This window comes from Passer domesticus, chromosome 30 (assembly GCF_036417665.1).
Source record: "Passer domesticus isolate bPasDom1 chromosome 30, bPasDom1.hap1, whole genome shotgun sequence".
Lineage (NCBI taxonomy): Eukaryota > Metazoa > Chordata > Aves > Passeriformes > Passeridae > Passer > Passer domesticus.
The window spans coordinates 3670111-3690534 of NC_087503.1; the positions used below are offsets into that span (position 1 = coordinate 3670111).

At 46.3% G+C, this 20424-nt stretch overlaps 1 long non-coding RNA gene and 1 pseudogene across 1 annotated transcript; both read left to right on the top strand.

The window, feature by feature from the left end:
• The window catches only part of LOC135287578 (zinc finger protein 229-like), a 116132-nt pseudogene that overhangs the window by 66347 nt on the left and 29361 nt on the right, over positions 1-20424 (top strand).
• LOC135287654 (uncharacterized) lies at positions 13274-16296 on the top strand. Its single transcript, XR_010351214.1, has 4 exons — positions 13274-13368; positions 13614-13717; positions 15303-16044; positions 16231-16296. It is a non-coding gene; the product is annotated as an uncharacterized LOC135287654 (long non-coding RNA).

The following is a 20424-nucleotide window of genomic DNA, read 5'->3' on the forward strand; positions in this document are numbered from 1 at the left end:
TCTCTTCCCACAAATGCTGCCATTCATGTGGGGCCCATTTTGTTGTCTACAGGCAGGGTTCTTAGGGCACATTTGTTCTGAACATGGTAATAAATTTCCTGGAGCCTGTAGCAGTGGCCTGGTTTGTTATGCTCTTGGCCAAATCTGGAGTTCGGTGCTGACTTGAAATGCAGCATCCCTGCTGGGGGAAGGGGAAAATGGATCTCTTGGTTCTCCCATTCTCAGCTATGTGTCATCCTTGTGTTTGGTTGGTTTCTGTTTAGGAGAACTGGAATGAGTCCCAGTCGGGCACTCCAGGCTCTGAGTGCAGCAAGTCCCTGGAGATCTTGACCTCCCCTTTAGGCATGAACTCGTGCAGATGGTGAATATCTGTTTGTTCTCTTCCAGAGAAGCTGACTCCAACTGAGGCTTCCTAATGGAACCGACAGACAAGCAGAAGAGAGACAATAGGTAGGAATGAATTTGATGCAATCTTAGCTTCGTGGGTGCTGTGGTGAATGTTGTGATGGTTTAGAAAAAGAATTTCCCCTGCTATGCAAGAATCAGCATTCCAGAGTGGGACAAATGAAGTAAGGATTGCCTGCCAGTGAGAGTGGCTTCAGAGCACATTGGTATTTTAAGAGCTTCTGTTACAGAGCCAGGCCTGGATATGATCTTGGGTCAGGACAGATTCCCTGCTGAACTTTCTGAAGCCAATCTCTTATTGCAGGAGCCAGGGCACTCCCCTCTGCAGTTGGGGATGCTTTTGGCCTAGGAGTATTTTCCTGTTTCAGTCTGTAGCAACGCACGAGTTGCATTTTTTTTGGGATGGGGGCGAATTGTGTGAATTTTTACTTCTTGTGTAACATAATTGTAGCTGATGAGGACTGTGGTGATGTTTCAGGGCAGCCATTCAGTTTCATCTGCTTCTTTGAGCAGTCAGGTTGTTGGGGTTTCCCTGGTGACACATCAAGTGAGGAGCAGCTGCAGCAAGTACAGGACTATTTGTAAATCTGCAGTGCTGAGCTGTTTTCCCCCTGGAGATGGAGGACTTGGGACTGTGCAGTCCCCCTGCACCAAGGCTCCCAGGTGCTGGGCGTGTTGGTGCAAAGCCTGGAGGTGCAGTTCCTGAAGCTTCCAGTGTTCCCTGAATTTAAGGCAAATGTGCAGGGTTCTGAGTGGCAGCAGAGCTCAGGTTTGCAAAGGGTTTGAAGAGCATCTGGACAAACACCTTCAAGGGCAGGCCAGACATGGGCAGCAAAGGTGTCTCCAGGGCTGGGGAGACTGGGAGATCTACAGGCTTATCCAAAAAGTCTGGGCATTTCAGTAGACAGCAGACTCATAGACTCTGAATTAGGAATGCCATCCAGTGCAAAAACCTGTTGGTTGTAAGTGACGGCCCCTCAGGATGAGATGAGGCAGCTGTGCCTTGACTCTAGGAATGATTAAACTTTCAGGAGCTGATTATTGGTGTGGTATTGGAGTAAATGTCACTGCTGGAGCAGACAAAGCTCTCCCCTTGCAACCTGGGACACTTGGGAAGTTGCATTTGCAAAGAAGAATTTATGATTTGTATGTACAGAGGAGACTGTGCAGTAGAGTAGAAATAGATACCTGCATCTGCTATGCCTGCATGCTTTTCCTTCCCTGATGTCCATAAATATCAGAGCCAGAGTTTGCCCCATTTTGCAGTAGTCTTTCAAAGGCCAGGGACAGTTTAAAGGATCTGGTTTTCCATGCTGGGACACTTTATTGTTGTTTTCTTGTGTTTTCTCAGCTGTGATTGAGTACATACATATGTGGCTGAGGAGGAACAGGGGGATTTGACCTGGTGTTTTCTGAATTCCTGAGAACTCCTTTCTAATTACGCTGATAGGATGGCTTTAAATGCAGTTCCATGATTTTCTAGGAAAGCAGCTTTCCAAATGTATGTTTGAAGTTGAGAGTGAATTTCCAAGGTTGTTAATAAAGTGAACAACATTTAAGCCTTGAAAGTTGAAACACCTTCAGAACAGAAGATTCTGTTTGACTCACAAGGGAGGAGACTGGGGTGAGAGGTCTGAAGGAGAACAAGACTGGCGCTTTCTCCCATTAATCATTGCAAGTGGATTTGCCAGCTCATGTGCTGATCAGCCCAGTGACTGCTTCTGCCTTTCACAAGGAAATGGGGGGAGAGTCCTTCCCAGCCTTCTTGGTGGCTGGGATCAGGAGTAGCATTCCCTGAGAAGGGTGTGTGCTGTCCCTGTGTGTCTCATGGCTCTGGGGCACAGCACACAGTGGACAGAACTGATCTGTCCACTGAAAGCATGCTAAGGATTTCAACATTGCTTTGCTGCTGGCCGTGTGCCCTTGTGGGAAAGGCCCCGTTTCTGCAGGGAGTATAAACAGGGCTTGGAGTGTTAAGTCTCTTTTCTGTGTCTCTGTGTGAAAGGTGGAAGAACAACAGAGACTTGCTCCGTATTGTGGAGCAAGAGAGGCGGAGGAGGCAGGTGGCTCCAGAGGAGAAAGATCCATTCTTGGAGAAGACTCCCCTCTTTGCCAAGCCCTACAAGGTAATGGGAGTGGAGTGCAGGCTGGAAGGAGAGAAGGAAGGAGGCTTGTGGTGGGAGAGGAGAGCTGTGCCTTCTGCATGGGCTGTAGCAGCCTTGAGCCTGATTCCTGCAAACACGGCATCTTCCCGTCTGCTGCACTGAGCTTGCCTAACTGCCCTTGTGGGGATGCATGGAGATTCCATGAAGATGCTGAGCAATGTCTCTTGCTGAGCTGGATCTCTTGCTTGGGCTGTTTCTGACATTTCCCCCTCTCTGTTCTTGTGCTGCAGACAGATAAAGAAGATGAGCTGTCAAGGCGCATCAAGAAGTTGCTGGGCGACGAGGACTCCAAGGTGCTCCTGAGTCATGAGTCCCCTCTGAATCCCAGATGGATCCCAAAAAAGCCTCAATCCAACTCCCAGGCCTCCAGTCATAGGCCGGCCTCCAGTAAGACAAATCCATGTGAGGACATATGGAGAGAATCCTCACCAGCATCACTGGGCACCAGACCTAAGCCTGAGCAGAGCTACGGTGCCAGCAATGAAGGACTCTCAAATGGGAGGTCAGAAGCCAAAGCTCCACAACCTGAAATCCTTCCTGAGCCTGTCAAGGTGAGTTCCATTGTTGGGGTCCTCTGTTGTTGGCAGTCCTTCAAGGCCAAGGGAGCAGCACACAGGCCCTGCCTGGTTCATGGCTCAGCCTCCCCAGAGGTCAAAAGCACTTGGTTGCCAGGTGCAATTTGGGGTTTTGCCAGTCTGATCCATCAGCACTGGGATGTTGCTGTGCCCTATGGAATGTAGGAGCCCACAGTGCTGAAGCACAGCAGTTGGTGTAGGATGGCCATGGAGATGGTTTTCTAATTGTGTTTGGCCTTTGGAATGAGAAGGAAGAGCTGGAGGCTGCAGCCAGCTTTTCCTGAAAAATGCTGTTGATCAGCTGCAAAGGACTGGAGGCAACATCTTGTGGAAAACGGGAGGCAGCTGTGAGAAGTAGAGCACTGCAGGGCCTTGCCTTCTGCAGGAGCCATGCTTCATGCCAAAAAGATGAAGCAGCAGTGTGGATCTCCAACCCTTGAAAGTGCAGAGTGCTGCAATCAGCCCTGAGGCTCCCAGCAATGGGCAGTGTTTTTCCTTGCTGCTTGCAAGCCCAGTTGAGGGAGTGTGAAGAAAGGAGCAGGGATGCTGCATTTTCCTTGGGGAGTGCAGTGAGGGAGGGGAAGGAGTGTTTTTCTCTCAGAAAAAGTGTTTCTGAGGGAGGGCTGGAGTCCCTGCCAGCTTCTGCCATCATCTGGACGTGGACTCAGCTCTTTGGGGTGGCCCAAAGCCAACTTCTCTCCATATTGTGTCTCTGGGCACCCCTGGAGAACCTCCACTGCTCCAAATTTGGCTGCTAAATCCATCCCTTTGCCAAGCAAGGGGAGAGTGAGGAAAGAGAAATTTGCAAATCCTGCAGGGGCAAGACGAGGAAGCCTAAAATTGGCCAGAACTTGCATAAACTGTGGGGCATCATTCCAGAAACGTCAGAAGTCAGTGTCTTGTCCAGACTGCTGTTGCTTTCAGAAGAATAAGGAGTCTCCTTTCGTTTGGGTGAATGAGAAATATTCCTCTTTCTCTAGAAATGGCTTAGAAGAATTGGGAACTATTATTTCTGTCTGTTTTTCTTTTAACTAGTATAATAGTAGAATTCCATAAAAGGAGAAGACTGCACAGACATACTTATATCATCATAATCACAGTAATGATAAATAGCAGGAGTAGGAGTAGTACTAGTAGTAGTAGTAGTAGCAGCAGCAGTAGTTTACGAATGGAAAGAATATTTCCAGCCTGCCAGGTTCCAAAAGGATTTCCTCTTTTTCTTAGAGGCAGAAGAGATGACTTTGGGAATGTCAGCTGCTTTTCCACTTGACCTTCTCAATTCCCCTTCAGATGGGCCTTTTGATCCTCAGTAGCATTGGATTATGAATGGAATTGCATGCCATTTCTAGAGTTGTTGGTAACCAAATGCTGCTGTGTCCATGTCAATTAGTAAAAAAGCCAAACAAACTCCTCCTGCCTTCCTCATTCTTGTTTCAGAAAAAGAAGCCCATTGATGTGCCATCCACTGCAAAAACGTTGAAGTTTGGTCTCTTCCATAATAGATCTCTGTATTTGCTCATGTTCTGCATACATGAAAGAAATGGTTGGGGAAAAAATACATTGTTCAGCTCCTGCTGACTCAGCAGATGTTGCCCTCCCTGAAAGTGTGTTTTGGGCTGGGCTGAGGAGAAGTAGGGATAAAAGCTGGAGTTGTAAGATCAGCCTTCCTCTCAGTCTGTGAGCGTAACGCTGCCTAGAGCAGTTCAAGGACCAGACTGACAACTCATGCCAGGCAGCCAGAGCTGCTCCTCCCTCAAGCTGGGGGTTGCCTTTCCTGGGCTCCCCTTGTCCAAAGGCTCTGGACCTGCTGCCTCGTGTCTGGGCTTCCAAATTTCCATTTGGGAAACAAAGGGAATCCAGCCCCATGAGTTCCTGAGAACCAGATGCCATTGTGCCTCAGAGTGTTTCTGAGTGGGCCAATGTGGCAGCAAACTTCTCTTGCCTCTTTTCCATTGTTTTCAGTAGGCTCTGTATGGGTAGTGCTGTAGCATGTTTGAGCCAGAGGAGGCAGAGGAATGGAAAATGGTTCAGGGACTCCTACTTGTGTTTCAGTTGTGATCTGCAATGTGATGTTTTTCAGGAACACTTAAAGCATGTAATTTGTGTGGAAGCACAAAGCCCATTTTATCTTGATTGTCAGCACAAGCATTATCTGAGAGTGTTAGCCAGAAGTGGGAGTGCTGAGAGTGCTGCTGACCAAGTGGCTTTTAGGTGGTGCCTACGCCAGGCACACAGACATGCCTTGAAATCATTCCCACTTGTTGCACTGGGCTGAGTTCCCTCAGCTAACCTTGCTTCCTCCTCTTCTCTTTGTTTTTGTGACCAAAACAGGTTGTGGAAAAGCCATCTTCTTCACTGGCTCCTCCAAGGTACAGTTGTGTCCCCATACTACCCTCTAGAACAAACAAACCACTTTTCATTTGAGGGGGAGAGGGGAAGGGCTTCCTGGTTTCCCTTGAAGCTTCAGCCTTCGGTTTGATGCTGCTCAGGGCTGCTGTTGAAAGTTGGTTTCATTCTTCTGGGGTTTCAGGAAAGCTGCCATTAGAAACTAACAATCCAGGCTTGCTGGAGTCAGCCTAAGAACCAGACTTGTATTTCCCCTGGTGCTCCATTCTATTCTCCGCCTCACCCCCAGTGTGTCTGTAGATCCTCTGGTTTTGTATTGACCAAGAATCCATCCTGAAATTTGTTACCCTCTATTGGAAGTGTTTCTTTTGGGGGTTGGGGCTTTCAGAAAGGCACTGGGCCATTTTGGTAGTTTTTATCAACTTGAGTTGGCTGAATGCAGCTTCATAATGTAGCAGTGAGATACTGTTTACATTCTTGTCTGGCGGGGTGGGTGTTGGAGGTTTTATTATTCCCAGAGTGTTTCTTCATATATGCTTTATTTTAGGAGTCTGTCAATGTATTCCCCTGGCCTTCATCCCTCTGCTCTGAGTGGCCAAACACAGGGTTCAGTTTTAGTTTTGAATGCTGCCATGTCAATGGAATAAGTAAGTAACCTTCCTCACTGCTGCTTCCTAATTTTGTCTCCTGGTGGCCTTGCGGAGCTCTCCGGTCCCAGCACAAGAGGGTGGCAGCAGCACAGCCCAGCAGCTCGGAGTCAGGGAGCACCAGGGAGTGCCACAGCTCCTCAGTGTCTGCACTTCCAAGAGCACCAGCACCTGAGGTGAATGCAAATCAAATGTAGAGGCTGCTCCCATGCCCCTTGCCTCACCCTCTCTGCTGTCTGCGGGCAGTCAGGACAGGAGACCTTAAATACTGCCACTCTTCAGGTGTCCCCTTGAGACCTCTGCAGCAGCATCAGACATTTCTTGCCCTCTGCTTCCTTTCTTGATTTTCTCCTTTATAAACCCTTCCTGGACTTCGGGTGCTAAACCTGGTAGTGTTCCCACTTGTCCTTTGGCATCATTGTCTAGCCATTCTGGAGTTTTCACTCCAGGAGGAGTCCATTTAGGAGCTGAGAGATGAAACTTGGAGTGAATATGCTGAATGATCCTCCTCTGCAGTAGGGATCTCTGACTTTGGCCCCTGAGTCACTGGTTTCTCTTCATGGTTGTTTTGGACAATGGCTCTGTAAGGAAAAAGTCCCATCTTTCATTTTCTGCTTGTTTCAGTTCTGTTGGTATCTTATTTCCCTCCTTCGACTTTCTCAGAAAGATGAACCTGTCTTTGATCATACAGCCCTGCAGTGCTGAAGCCTGGAGAGGGAGGAGGAGGAAGAAACAGTGAGGCTGCAGCCCTGCATCTATGGCCTGTGTGCTGGGTGTTCAATATGGGAGAGGTGATTGCGCAACAGGGCTGGGCTCCTTGGCTCTCAGGAAATATCCAGTGAGCTGTGCTGCATGCAGGAGAAAGATTCAGCCAGAGAAAGGATCTTGGCAAGGCTGATCAAGGGGGTCTTGGGATGAAAGGTCACCCCTCCCTGCTGTTTTGGGTGAAACAAGAGCTGTGGGGAGACTTGTGCCCTGCAGGGAACCTGACAGTGAAGTGGTCTAGAGCAGAAGAAACTCTGCTGTTCTTCCCTCCTCCTGCTTTGAAATCCACTGGAATTAACGTCTTTGGCCTCAGTTATAGTGAACAGCCACACGCCAAATAGGATTTTTCCTGGCACATCCCTGGACATCCCTTCAGAAAGCCATTTCCTCCAGGCCAGGAGTTTGGCTCATTCAGCGTCTAAGGCACATGTCACCTGCAGCTGGGAATTCCTTCTTGATGGCTTCTTTTCCTGGCAGCACTGAAACCTAGAGGCTTCCAGCTGGAACAGACAAGCAGAATGCAGTGCAGAGTGACTTAATCCACAGGGGATAACCATGCAGGGACTCACCTTGCCTTCACAGAGACACTGAACAGCTCTTTCTCCTCTTGCCCAAAGCAGAACCTTCGCTTCCTACATCACTCCAGTCTCTTGAAGGCATTTTTCCAAAGGAGCTGTGAGAAGCCTTGAAAATTGTGCATCAATGAAGCTCAGATGTATCTCTTGTGCTCCAGTGCCAGGTTTCACCTCTTCTCCCAGCACATGAACAAAGCTGTTTGTAAAGCCAACCTCCTTGATCGTGTCTTTAGGAGCCCCTCAGCCCCAGCGGGAGCCTGGTATTGCCTGCACTGACAGACTGGGATGTGTCAGAGGCTTCATGGCAGGGCCAAGCATTAGGGAGTGTCAGCGTGCAGAAAGGAACAGGAATGTGACATCTTCCGTGGAGTGCGTTGAAAAAGTAGAGTCAAAACAATCCCAACCAAACAATAAAAAGGGCAAGTCCAGCTGTGTTCCTCTGCAGTTTACAAAGTCTGGAGGCGAGAAGCAGAATTTGAGGACAACCTATAGTCACTGCTATTCTCAGGAAATAAGATTTCTCCATTGAAGTTGGCTGAAAACAGATGACGAGTCTGCTCTATCTTACATGAGCTCCATGTGTGGCTGCTTTTCTTGTGCCAGAAATGCTCACCAGAATCAAAGCAACCTTGCAGAGCTGGTCCATGAGCTGGGCTTGGTGTGAAGTTTGTGGTCTCTGCTTTAATCCTTCAGAAAAGCTCCTGTGCCTGTAAGCCTGAACCCTTTTCTGTGTTCAAGTGCTGTGTGTAAGAAGTAGTAGGATGCCTTTGCAGGAGGCCAAGTGATGATGGTCAAGTGCGTTGCCAAGCAAAAGCTCAATCTTGGCAGGAGGAGCCAGCGTGGAACCAGCCCGAGTTACCTGAACAGGAACAGTGTTCTGAACTGGAAGCCAAGCACCAACTGCACCTTACAAGGGCTGCATTTCAATCAAGGTCGTTTGGTTTTTGGGGTGTTTGGTTGGGCTTTTGGTTTTTTTGTTTTTTACTTCAGAAAAACGTGTCTCGTATTATTTGGGTGAATGACAAATATTAGTCCTTCTCTAGAACTGAACTGGGAATTTCTCTGGAATTGAAAACTATATTTTCTAACTGTTTTTCTTAACTAATGAAACTTTTTGCTCAACTCTTTCAAAGGCAGCCTAAGCCTTTGAAGGCAGAGCTTAGCTGCTACACTAGCAACTACAGGAAGTGATATTCAATAAAGGGAGAACACGACAGAAACATACATTCATAATAAGATGAATAAAAAGTCAGCAATGGAAAGGGTGTTTCCTGACTGCCAGGGAAGCCAGACAAATGATCTTGCAGGAGGTGACTGGTTGTTTCAGCTCTTGCTGTGCCTGGTCTCTTTTCCTCAGTGCCCTTCAGACAAAACTGTTATTCCATACTAGCATTTCATGATGGATGAACTTGCATGACATTTTTAGAGCTGCTGGTCAGGAAATGTTGACTGAGTGCATGCTTGTTTGCTATCAAGGAGGAAAATCCCCAAACAAACTGACAGTGCTTCCCTCTTTCTTGTTCCAGCCCATGGTGCACACTGCTGTGCAGTCCATTGAAGGAATATTGAAGGTGGGTACTCTTCAGTAGCAGATCTCCATGGGAAAGCCTGTACAGATCCATGGGGAGGTGGATCCCTCTGACTCTGGGAAGGGTGAAACTCCCTCTGTGTCCTGAGAGCTGCTTCTCTCCCTCTCTTTGCAGGAAATGTGCAGCCCCCTGTCCCCTCTCCTGCCATCCCTTCAGTCACCTGAGAGAACAGAGACTTCCAAATTTCCCGTGCAGGCAAAGGTAACCCAGCCCACTTTTTACGGGGCTTCCAATAAATGACAAGAGATCTTTCTGCTGAGCAGAAGTCCAGTCTTGGCAGAAGGAGCCTGCCTGGAGACCTGCCTGAGTTCCCTGACCATAAACAGTCTTAAGAGTTAGAAACCAAGCAGAAGCTGTACCTTGTGTGGGGCTGCATTATACCCAGGTGGTTTTGGTTTGTTTTTTTGTTAACTTCAGTAAAAGAAAGACTCTGATTTTATATGTCTAAATGACAAATATTCTTGTCTCTTGTGAACTGTCTTAGAAGAATTGGCAATTATTATTTCTAACTGCTTTCTTGTTTTTTTTTAAACTACTGGGGCTTTATGCACAAGTCTTACATGCAGCCTGTGCCTTTGCAGGCAAGGATCAACTTCTTCAACAGCAGCTTAGGGAAAGTGCAGTTTCATAAAGGGAGCAGATTACAACAACATACTTTATTTTAAAATTACAGATAATAAGGATATGGTAGTAATAATGATGATGATGATGATGATAATGATAATGATAATAACTAAAACAATTATAATAATTTCAAAAATTAGTAATAGTGATAAAGAGCAGTAGGAGGAGGAGCAGTAGTTTAGACATGGAAGCAGTGCCCCCTGATTGCCAGATTGCAAAGGGAAGACACACATCTCAGAGCAGGAAGAGTAAGAGGAGCTGACATTGCTGGGTTCAGCTCTGTCCATGCCTGGTCTCTGTTGTTAACTCTCCTTTAGATCAGCCTTTTTCATTCTTACTCTTACTCATCTGCAATACATTTATGGAGCTGTTGGTAAGCAAAGGTTTGCTGAGTTCCTGCCAATTAGTAACAAACCCAAACAAACTCCTGCTGTTTCCCTCGTTCGTGTTTCAGGCAAAGAAGCCCTCTGATGTGCCATCAATTGAAGAAATTTTCGGGGTAAGTGCTCTTAAATAGAAGATCTCTGTGCTTGCTAATGTTTCACATACATTAACAAACTGGGTGGGGGAAAACTCCATTTTGAGAGCTGCTTCTCTCCCTCTCTTTCCAGGAAATGAGCAGCTCACTGCCAGCTCTCCTGTCCCATCTCCAGACGCCTCCAAGAGCAGAGACTTCCAAACTTCCATTGGCAACAAAGGTGACCCAGCCCATTTATGCCAGGCCTTCTGAGAAATGACAAGAGACCTTTCTGCTGAGCAGAAATCCAGTTCAGCTCTTTGGCAGCTCTTAGAGTGTTTTCAAAAGATTTCTTCAAAAATGCACATGCCCATAAGGTGCCATTAACACAGTTTTGATGTCAGTAGATGTGCTGTTTAAGTCCATGCTAAGCTCCTTTGTCCTTTTATTCTAGGAATCCCATCCTGATGGATCTGCAGCACAGAAGCAGAGTAAGTAGACGTGCAAAGTAAACACAGTTGTTTGTGTGCTGTCAGGTAATTTTGTGTGTTCTCTGTAGCAGAGACCATCAAGTGTTCCTACTGATGAAGCAGGGTGATTTCCTCTGCTTTGCTGAACAGGGATGGATTTAGGAATGGCTTAGGAAACTCTGACCATTCATTACCTTCAGCTCAACGTAGCAGTTCAGCAGAGGACAAGCAATATTGAGTTAGCAAACTCCCATCTGGAGTGATGAACAGTCTTGGTGGCAAAGCCCTCCCTAGAAGAAAGTGACTCTCTAATCTGGTGCTGAGAGACCACAGGGTAATATACGCTCTGAGGGAGGCATATAAATGCAACCTTTTCATTTCTGCTTTCCAGAGCAGGCTGGCACAGCTTCAGAAACATTGCCCAGTTCTCAGCCAAGAGCATTGTAAGTAACCAGGCCCTGTTCTCATCTCTGCTGGGCAGTTGCTTACAAGAACCTGGAATGCACATCAGTTTGGGTTATTAGTAAATTTTTCTCAGCAAACTTGATTGCAGGGAATTTTCACCAACAGAAAAAGTGTTGTTTTATGATGGACTCACTGAAATTGTTAAGGTTTGAAAAGCACTTGAAGGTCATCAAGTCCTATTGTTAATCCAGCAATGCCAAGTGCACTAAACCATGTCACGACTACACTGGCTGTGATAAAAAGCAAAACATAATAAAAGTGAAGAAAAAACCTCTTAAGTCTTTGTGTACCAGACTGAAGTTTGTGTCTTCCTTTAAGCTCTGTGGTGCTTAACATCTTGTCCCACTTGGCACTCGTCAACCTACTGATAATGCTGAGGCTGACATAAATGCCAAGGGATACCAGCTGAATCGGATCATTCCTGGCTATGGTTTTGGTGCATATGGTTATGGCAGGACAAGTAATGCTACAGCTACCTAAACTGTGTAGATCTACTGATGACATTTTCAAGTTCCTTTGTTGTAAAACTTTCTTCAATTGCCCAAGTAGAGGTTTTCAAAAATGTGTTGTAGTTCTTTTATTTCAAAAGAAACGCAAAGAAATATAGTATTTCACATGGACTTTTTAGGAACCTCACTTTATATGCTAATAATATTGTTAGTTGCAGAGTGGGATAAAGATAAAATTTCTATAAGCTTTGGGAGCTGTTTATGTTTGTCTGAATGGGTGTGAGTTGGAGATTTGATAATTTGCAAGCATTTTTTCATTCTGGTACTTTGTATTTTGAGTAAGGCAATGTATTCCTCTGGCCTTCTCCCCTCTGCTCTCAGTGCCCAAACACAGGGTTCAGTTTTAGGTTTGAATGCTTCCATGTCAGTGGAATATGTAAGTAATCTTTCCCCCTGCTGCTTCCTAATTTTGTCTCCTGGTGGCCTTGCAGAGCTCTCCAGTCCCAGCACAGGAGGGTGGCAGCAGCACAGCCCAGCAGCTCGGAGTCAGGGAGCACCAGGGAGTGCCTCAGCTCCTCAGTGTGTGACAGAGAGATCAACAGCAGTGACAGTGAGGAGGACAACCTTCCAAGGGTGCTGGACCTGCCAGTGCGTGAGGTGAATTCAGGGACCATGGAGAGGCTGCTTCCACAGCCCCTTGCCCACTGCAGTGCCGTCTCTTAGGAAGGAAGCAGATGTGGTACTCTGTTACCAAATTCTGCCAGATTTGCCCTGGAAATACTGATTTGTAAGACCCCTCTCACTGCAATGAAGCTTCGTTATTTGCCACTGACTGGTTTATGGTTTTTTATTCCTCACATATCCATGCATGGTGCTCAAGGAGCAAGTTTGTTGCCGGTTAGTTTAGAGTCATTTCTTCACAGGCCAAAGGCCGGACTTGATGACCTCTGGGCAAGAGTCCCTGGGCTCTGGTGAGCTGTGCTAGGACAGAAAGAGTCACAAAAGGCACCAGTCTTGAATCCTTCTTTTCTCTTTTGTTGGCAGCCTGAGCCATCAACTGCTAAAAAGTGGCGCCTTGACAACCTGGTGACCCAGAGAAAGCAAGGATTAGTGGCAAGAGAGGGTCTCAGGGAAATTGCCCGTAGGAATGGACGTGAGGAGGGTGCAAAGCAGGAGCAGGGCATCAGCAGCACTTCTTGCCAGCACCACTCCAAGGCAAGGGAGCCTCCTCCCAAGAGCTGTGGCCAAGTGGCCGAGGACACTCACAAGACCTCTGGCCAAACCACCAAGCATTTTCACAAGACCTCTGGCCGAGTGACTCAGGCTCCTCTGGAATCTCACGTTATGAGCACACACAGCTCTCTGAAGCCTCTTGTGCACACCAAGGAGGCCTTGCCCAGGAAGACTGTGGGTATCAAAAGGCCCAGCAAGCCCCTGGTGCATGACAAATGGAAAAAAGTCCTGAAACTGGAGAGTGAGCCTGGTCTTTTGCAGGTCACAGACCAGTCTTGCAAGCACCAGCCCCGAGTGAAGAAAACAGAGGAGCCAAAATCCACCACTAAAAAAGCCCTGCAGCCGGCACTTCACAAGCCCTTTGAAGAGAGAAAGGACAAGGGCTCCCAGCAGGCCAAAGCCAAAGGCTTTTTGGATGCCAGGCTCCTGAGACATGCTCAGGAATGTGATGCCCTCATCCCCAGTAGCCACAGGCCTGGGGAATGGCACAGGGAGAAAGTGCCATTGCCTCCTGGGGAGAAGAAGTTGTTCTTGCCTTTGAGGAAGGCAGACTTGAAGAGGAAAGCCATGAGGAGTCCTGAGGAGTCCCCTGGAAAGAAGAAGGTGAGAGGGGCCAGGGCAAGTGGGTTTGGACAATGAGCAAGGTGGTGCTTGAAAAACCCATGTGGAGTTTCCCCTTCATAGGTTGTCAGTGGAGCCATGATGCTTCTCCTCTCAAGGGTGTTCCAGTGTGTTATTTTCAATGTTTTCAGCCAGAATCCATCGAAGTGAGCTGTATTGGTCTGTACTTTAGGTGAACTTTTATGACCTGAGTCAATTTTCCCCCCTGTTTTTATTCTTCCTACTAGAGAGAAGACAAGGGGGATACTCCCAGGAAGAAAAGGCAATGAGACAAAACATTCCCAACAAAATACTTCCAGATTTCAGCCCACAAAGGCTCCAATCAACTGAAGTGAGTATGCAGTGATGGGATGTAAGAAAGATGTGCAAATCTAAGTCTCTCTTCAGAAGGGTAGCATGAAGAACTGGATCTCCTGTCCAGACACTCCAGAGTTTGCTTCTAACATGGTGTGCCTTCTGCAACTTCAGCGGCTGCAGATTGGCCTTTGCATGCTGGAAGCTGCTGTTGGTTGGGGCTTTATGTAGAAATGAAGAATGGGATGGGATTGTTGTTCCCATGTTGGAGCATGTCTTAAGTTATTTATTTTTTAGCATCAGTCTTATTCCATGGTTATGACAATGAGAAGAAGTTTACATTTTTGGTAGCAGAAAAAGAACTTAATGTTACAACTTAGTTTAAAAGTTTTTTTGACTAATCACACAAAGCAAAAGCATCTTGACAGTAGTTCTATCTGACTACTATATGTACATGTATTTTTTGTTAAAACAATGTTTGCTTCTTTTGAGTATAATACTTGTTTGTAAGCTTTAAAGGACAATACACAGAACTCTATAATTAAGCTTAGAATTTCTTAATATCTTGCTAGATATACTTTTCTGTAGCTTAGGGACAAGTGTTGATATACAGAGCATTGTTTGATTTGTCTTAGTTTTCTACTTCTTCTGTAATTTTTCTATTGATAAATCTTAGGGCCATTGCTTAGCTCTCATTGTAGCTTTGTTGTCTCTGAGGTTTGATTTTTGTAGCTTTCCTAAAACTCTGTTCTTTTAAGAATTCCCACAGCAGCACCCAGTGCAGAAAGCAGCTCTGAAGGTGTAGGTGGGTCAGGGAAGGGAGCCTTTCCCTTCTGATATTCTCTGAAAGCACAGAGGTGTCAGGGCTGATGTTTAGCTGGGAGAAGGGCTGTTCCTATGGCATTAGGAATGGAAGAGCTTTGATTCTGGAATTCCTTCCTCCCTTTCCCTCAGGGAAAATGAGCAGCTGTCTTAGTCATGTGCTGGCTTTTGGAGTGGCAAGGGTGGGAGGTAGTTTTGGGCAGAGAGGGCTCTGGAGCAGGTCGGGGATGGTGCTGTGCTCTGTGTCAAATGGTCCTTGGTACAGCATCAGCTGAGCCAAGGCAGAGCAGCTGGGGAGCACGTCTGCAGTGAGTAGGGACCAAAGCACGGGAAAAGTGGCTGCTGAAAGAGGTGAGAGGACTGTGCCATGCACAGCAGAGTCAGGCAAGAAGTGCAGCCTTACACCTGAGCCTTCTCACTGCGTTTAACTTCATTTCCTGCTCTTCTGATGCTGCAATCCATGAGCTGGGATTTTCTGCTTGGTGTGTTCTTGAAAACGTTGCAATGCTGACTACAAATGGTGCAAATGAGCAGTGGTGAAACAAGGTTGAGAGCTACTTGGTGCTGCTTCCTATTGCCAGAATTCCATGGACCCCCTGATTTCAGATGATCAGCTAGGCCACTCTGTTATTGAATGTGAAAGTCTCTACCAATTCAGGCTGCCTTTTACTTGAAGCTTCTCGTCTTTGAAAGTGTTGCCTTGTTGACACAACACCATGAATGGCAGGATGTAGCCAAGCTTTTAAGAAATGCCTACATTCTATGTACATCAGAGTCATGAATTTGCTTCTCTTGTCCAGAGCCTCAGAAGACTCATTCCAAACTGCGAGGGCAGATGTGTTGCTGCCACCACTGCCAGCCATGACTGCTGCACAACTGGAACCAAAGTTCAGCATGACTATGCAAAAGAGACCCAGAGCTGTGACTGACAACCTGGAGCTGCCTGCCGTGGATAACCCTGCCAGGAAGCAGGATGGATTCTTAACCAAGCACAGAAAAGTGGAGGAAGACCCTGAGGAGCAAACCCAGGCCATCACCATTGGTATCCAGGAGGGCTGGTGGGAGTATTCCTGCAACCCAGGCGTGCTGTGTGATGCACTGCAGAAACATCCTCTCAGATAAGTGACCATTTCTGACTGTAGGCAGCTGCAACCAAAAGGAGTGTGTGTATAAAAAGGAGTGTGTTTATAAAAGAAATGGACTGCAATCTGGGCCTTAGGTTGTATATCATTCCAAGGAAATTACTGCATTTATGGGTTAAAAATTAGAATTTACTGGCTGTTTATAAAAAATTTGTCTGTTTAATGATGGCTTGTGGTATGGGGTCTATGATATTTGGGGGTGAGGGAGCATGTGTCAATGTTCTGTCTTAGGCCAGGTTGTGCACAGTGCATTAGCTGCCTTCTAACTGCTTGCTTTTTCCTGATAATTTTCCTGCTTCCAGCCCTCACTGCACTCCCAGCTATTGAGCAAGGAAATCTGCTGATGAATTTCTCTTTGCTTGGGAGAAGTTGAATGGTGCAAAGCAATATGAGCTGCCAGGTGAGAAGCCAAGGTGGCATTTCAGTTACTGGAGGGATTGCTGGGGAACAAGGCAAGAGGGGGGAGCCCGGTGCATAGAGTATGCATGGGAGAAATGAACATTTTCTCTGGGAATTTAGGAAAGCCTGGCTTTACAATTGCTTTAGGCATCTCTCTCTGAGCAGCTTTCTCTCGGTGGTTTTTCAGGGATCTGCAGGGCATGAGAAGAATCCTTTTCCAGTGCCTTCTGTGCCACATGAAGCCAAGACAAGACACCTGAAGTTAGGACAGTAAGTGTTTGTTTTGCAGCCCTGCCTGTAGTTTCTGAAGACAGCAGCCAGGGCTGGCCCTGCAGCCACCCTGGCCTCTGCTTCCTCATGACCACTTCTTTTGGGAGCAAGGAGAGAGGGAGGGATGGGGCAGAGCTGCCCTCTCAGGGAAGCACTTGCCGAGTAGCTTGGCTACAGCTGAACAGCACTTGAATTTTGACTCCTTGCTGGGCCTTGGATCAGTATGGGCCAGAAGGAATTCCTAGAGCTGCTGATCCGTTTTTGACTGTACACTTTAATCGTTATAAATGTTGCATTGTCCTGTGGTACAAGCAGTGGGGAATATTGAAAAGCTGTAACCTGCCATCCCATGGGGCTTTGGCAGTGTCATTTTCCATAAAACACCAAGTTTTGTGGGCCCCTCTGGGCAAAGGGATGCATTGCCATGATCTGCTGGCAAACTTGCAAAAGAAAATAAACACGATGTGGCTAGCTGAGTGGCTGGCAGGCTGTAAAAATCCTCTGCAGAAAGAGGCAGGTGCTGAAAGTCAAAAAGTCTTGCAGGTCCTCTTGTAGTAAAGTCACTCCAGTCATTGATTGTGTTCTGCCAGGTGTGCCTGTTGGATGAATGCAACCAAATGTTTTCTCTCTTGCTCCTTTTGTTCCAGAGTTTGCTGCTGAACAAAGCCAAGTGAGGGGACCAAGAGCCGGCCTGACCTCACATAGAGAATGATTCAGAACGTTCAGTGACCAAGTGCCTTAACTGGGTCTCCAGGATGTAAATAGTTCCAAGTTCTCTAGTCTATGGAAACCTTACAAACACTTTTGTTTTATTTACTGTTCAATGCAAAACACCTGCTTTTTTTTGTTTGTTTGTTTGTTTTGTTTTGTTTTAAATACAGTTGTATGTTCTTTTGGTTACTTTTGGACATCCTTGTGGTTTTTGAGGATAATGCTTTTCTATCTTGCAAAAGAAGGGATGGGCTGTGGTATCAGCCATTAAGATAAAACTGTGGAGAGAAGGATGGTGTAATATTCACTATAAAAAAAATGGTGGTTAAGGAAATAAAATAAAAAACCCCACAGCATTATGTGTACTAAAACCAGTGGCCAAAAAGGCAGTGGTCAGACTAAATGATAGAGATTCAAACAGGAAGGCAGCTGTCCCCAGAAATGTCATACCACGGGATTTCTCTCCTCTGACAGGAGGCATTTTGGTAAGCATCACCAGCAACCACAAACTAAGTGATAGAAATTCAAATAGCAGGGAGACACTGTCTCCAGAGATATATACTACAATGTCTATTCCAAGGGATTTTTCCTTTGACCAGATTGCAGCAGGAGGCATATTGATAAGCATCATCAGAAGTTTTCCCCAGGAAGCTTTTTACCTCACAGCATTCCAGGAATTATCCACCAGTTCCAGAAACCGTGATAATATGCTAAAGAAGAAACCCTTCCAGGGCACAAAGAACTGCATAAAAGGGACCCTCTGAGAAATGCTCTTTGGAAACCCATGGGGACTTTGGTGCAAAAGGGCCAAATCCTAAATCTCCCCAACTCTGATCACCCGGCTTAGAGTCAATTTTAGCTTCTGTTTTATTCCAAATTTATACTTTGATAACTTCATAAATTTAATTAATTTAATTGGAGTAGTCATTTATAATAGTAGTATCCCAAAACAATTGTGATGACAGGAAAGAACATCTCCCTTTTCTACATCATTTCATGATGTAGGAACAGCTTAGCAAAGTACTGAAATAAAGTTCCTCTTGGTTTTGTGGTTGCTCCAGCTGCCTGCCTGTGGTGACTCACACAGCCACATTTCCCAACAATCTTTTGGACATTGCCGTGAACAAAGACAAGACTCCCAGGGAAGTTCCTCCTGTAGTGGAAGAAAAGCAATTCTTATCTCTGAGGTCTAAGCATGTGGGGCATCTGCCTGCATCCGTCAGCCCCTGACTTTGCAGAGCCCTGGCTGCAGAAACCCTCGGGGTTCACAAGCACTGACAGTGATTCTGGCAGCCAGCGCCGCCCTCCAGTGGGGGCTGTTTGAACTCCATTCTACAATGGCTTTCTTTTTTGGGCTTGATAAATGCATTTAGAGTGCATGGATGGGCATCTCACCTCATGACTCCATCTAAATTCCAGAAAATCATTCTAAAATCTTCACAAACCATGACTTACCATTTTTTAGGAATTACTTGGAAAACATAAGGGCCTCTGTCAATACAGAAATATTGCTTCTTAATTTATAGACAGTTTTATGTCCCATGCAGTCATTTTGAAATGCTCTACAGAACTTGTGGATCAGCTATAACAGGAATCTCTTTAGTGAACCATGTGAGAGAAAAAGAAGTTAATTCTTTCACATACTGCACATTCAAACTATGATCTACGACAATTCACTCCAAATAGAAAAACTAGAAGGTAAGGTTAGAAATAGAAGCATTTTGCCATAACTTTTGCAGATCTTTAAAACACCATTAAGAGAAATCAGAATGTTGTCAGACTATAATCCCAGCAGATTTCTGCAAGTCCTTAAGAGTATAAAAAAGAATAAAGTTCTTACAAATCTAAACATCCTCCAGCACCCTCAAAACATGAGGAGCTGTTCATCTCTAACCATGGAATTCATGCCGCAGTCTTCACATCATGGGGGTATACACAATTATGTCAATCTCCCTCAGAAAGAACTGGAGTCCTTTCAGGCATAGTTGATTTTAATAGATTATGTCATCATCGTACTTCTATCATTCATCTAGAAATCCCTGTGAAATTTCAATCCAGGATTGCAAAGACAGCATTAATACAACATTGAGTTAGTGTGCTGAAGAAGTTCCAAACAACAAGTTACAGAAAGATTAACTTAGCTCCATTTTCTCTGTCTTTACTAGCAAGGGAAAGGCTTGGACAAGAGGAAATAGCCTCCAGTGGTGCTGGAAAGACCAGGACATTTCTCCAGGAAAGCCTTTCAGGTTTCTTCTCTGCCCATAGCCCTGTAACCTCACTGTGCCACAGGGAACATCCCAAGGAGACAGGGAAATGCACGGGATTTACGGAAAATGCAGACAGTGGGCATGCTCTGTGTCCCATACACTTCCCAAGGGCTGCCAAGGCACACGGGGCTGCAGTGACACGCTGTCACCATCTGCTCATACAAGAGGGGCTCGTGATGGTTCATTAACTGATCTCAGAGTGCACAAACAACACCGAGGGGATTTCAGTATTAATCCAAACAAATGCACCTTTTATTGAGAGCCCGCAGCAAATGCAATAGAAGGATTAGAAAAGAGATAAAGGATAGAGAGAGAGAGAGAGAGAGAGGAGGCAGAATATTGCTACCAACAGAGAGACAAAATCCTCATGGTCCGGCTAATACATCCCTTTTGTCATGTGAGGAAGAATCTCAAAACACCTGGTTAACTCAAGGTTCTAGTATAGTCCATTCCTAAGGAGGCAACAGGTCTTGAAATCACTGAGGGGGAACAGATCCAATAAAGAAGAAGTCCATTGATCACTGAGGGGAAAAGAAGGTACAGCCAGTCTGTGTTCTCAGCAGTAGGTGAGAACCACTGTCTTCTTGGTCCAATGGCCACACCTGCAGACAAACATCTCACTTTTGGTCAGGTTGGCTCCCCTACACACCTCCCCAGTGTTAGGGGTTTCAGTCTCAGTCCTTGGCAGGGGGGAGCTTCTCCATAGAGAGATTTCATGTCTCAGTCCTTGAGAGGGAGGCTTCTCCCATCTCAGTCTGTCTGTCACGGTGGTTGGAAAGCAGAGGATGGCTCTTCTGTGAGGGGAGGGACCACCAAAGGTTACCCCAGAAAAGTCCCACCAGGCCAAGAGGTGGGGAAATGCTCAAGCTATTGTCACCAATCAGGTGCCAGTGTACAGGGCATGTCACCTCCTTGGCAGGCCCTGCCAGAAGCAGGCATTGTAGACACAGCTGTGAACAATCGCTTGGCAGGCCAGAACTCTGCTCAGGGCCTCAGGATTATTTGGCCTTCATCCACCCCTGGCAGCCCACAATTCCCATCAGGGTCCTCAGGCTCCCCATGTCTGTCCTTGAGACGGTCGTGAGGCAAAGGGAGGGAACTCCAGACTGTCTCTAACACATGCTGTTATAAGT